The following is a 2,479-nucleotide window of genomic DNA, read 5'->3' on the forward strand; positions in this document are numbered from 1 at the left end:
ACATAAATGAAACAGAAAATAGAAAGACAGTAGAAAAAATTAACAAGACTAGAACTTGGTTCTTTGAAAAGATTATTAAAGTTGACAAACCACTGGCAAACTTAACAAAGGAAAAGAAGGAGAAGAAGTAAATAACACAAATAAGAAATGAAAAAAGTGATGGCACAATAGAACCAACAGAAATGAAAAGAAAAATATCAAGATACTATGAAAAATTGTGCTACAACAAATTTAGAAAAGCTGGGAGAAATGGACAGATTTCTAGAAGCACACTATATACAAAACTAACACAGACTGAAGTAGAAAACTTAAACAGACTCATAACAAAAGAAAAAATGAATAAGTCATAAAAAATTACCAACCGAGAAACATCCTGCACCAGATGGTTTCACTGGAGAATTCTACCAATCATTCAGAGAAGAGCTGACACCAATCCTACACAAACTATGCCAGAACACAGAAAAGCATAGAATCCTCCCAAATTCATTTCCTGAAGCAAGCATAACCTTGACACCAAAACCAGGCAAAGACACCACCAGAAAGGAAAACTATACACCAATATCCCTCATGAATATAGAAGGAAAAATCTTCAACTAAATTGTAGCCAATAAACTCCAACAACATATCAAAAATTGATACATCATGAACAAGTGGGATTCATACCAGGTATGCAAAGATGGTTCAACATTAGAAAAACAAGCAATGTAATCAGTCTCATAAGTAAAATAAAGGAAAAGTAGCACATGATCCTATCAATAGGGGCAAAAAAGGCATTTGATGAAATTCAACATCCATTCCTGATGAAAAACCTTTCAGAAAATAGGAGTAGAAGGGAAATTCTTCAAAATAAAAAAGGGCAAAAGAGCATATATGCAAAACCAATAGCCAACAGTAATATCAACAGAGAGAAGCTAAAACTATTCCCCTTGCGAACAGGAATCAGACAAGGATGCCTTCTATCTCCACTTCTATTCAACATTGTATTGGAATCCTAGCTGGGGCAATAAGGCAAGAAAGGGAAATCAAATGAGTACACATTGGTAAAGAAGAAGTTTAACTATCCCTGTATGCAGATGTTATGATCTACATATAGAAAACCCAAGAGACTCAGCAAGAAAACTACTGGAACTTATTTAAAAAATTAGCATAGTGGAAGGATACAAGATCAACATACAAAAATCAGTTGGATTCCTCTACACTTTCAAAGAGGTCTCTGGAAAGGAATCAAGGAAATCAATACCATTTACAATAGCTACCAAAAAGATAAAATAGTTGGGAATAAATATTACCAGGAACACAAAAGACCTTTACAAAAAAACTACCAAACACTGCTTCAAGAAACTATGTCTACATAAATTGAAGAACATACAATGCTAATGGATAGGAAGATTGAACATTGTGAAAATGTCAGTACTACTCAAAGCAAGTTATACATTCAGTGTAATCCTTATCCAGATTCCATAAACATTCTTCACAGACATGAAGAAAACAATCACTAACTTTGTATGGAAGGGAAAGGGACCTTGAATAAGCAAAGCACTACTGGAGAAGAAGAACAAAATAGGTCTCACACTCCCAGATATCAAAACCTACTACACAGCCATAGTTGTCAAACCAACCTGGTATTGGTACAACAACAGACACATCGACCAGTGGAGCAGAATTAAGAACCCAAAAAACCATCCATCAACCTATGGTCAGCTGATCTTTGACAAAGGGCCTAAATTTATTACATGGGGAAAAGATAGCCTCTTTCACATATAGTGCTCACAAAACTGGATATCCACTTGCAGAATAATGAAACAAGATCCATAATTCACACCATACACAAAAGCTAACTCCAGTTGGATCAAAGACTTAAATGTGAAACCTAAAACTGTAAAGTTCATCAAAAAGAAAATAGAGGCAAATTTAGGGGTCCTAATTTATGACATAAATAGGCTATCAATCACAACCCAAGATGCGCAAACAGCTGAAGATAAACTAGTTACTTGGGACCTTCTGAAAAATTAAATTCTTATATGCATCAAAAGACTTCTCCAAAAGACTAAAAAGAGAACCTACAAAATAGGAAAAAATGTTCAGCAATGACATATCAGACAAGCAGTATGGTGATTCCTTAAAACGTTGGAAATAGAAATACCATTTGACCAGCAATTTCATTACTAGGCACATATCCTAAAGAAATGAGAGGCAGGACATGAACAGATATATGCATGCCCATGTTCAGCACAGAACTATTCATAATAGCAAAGACATGGAAACAACATAAGTGCCCATCAATGGAGGAATGGATAAATACTGTGGTACATACACACAATGGAATACTATCCAACACTAAAGAATAACATAGAATCTGCAAAGACTGCATAACATGGATGAACCTGGAGGACATTATGCTGAGTGAAATAAGTCAATCACAAAGGACAAATATTGTATTAGTCCACTATTATAAAAAGTCAAGGAAAGGTTTACTCAG

Source organism: Orycteropus afer, unplaced genomic scaffold, assembly GCF_000298275.1.
Source record: "Orycteropus afer afer isolate SDZICR_OR568_19922 unplaced genomic scaffold, OryAfe1.0 scaffold00220, whole genome shotgun sequence".
Taxonomy (NCBI): Eukaryota; Metazoa; Chordata; class Mammalia; order Tubulidentata; family Orycteropodidae; genus Orycteropus; species Orycteropus afer.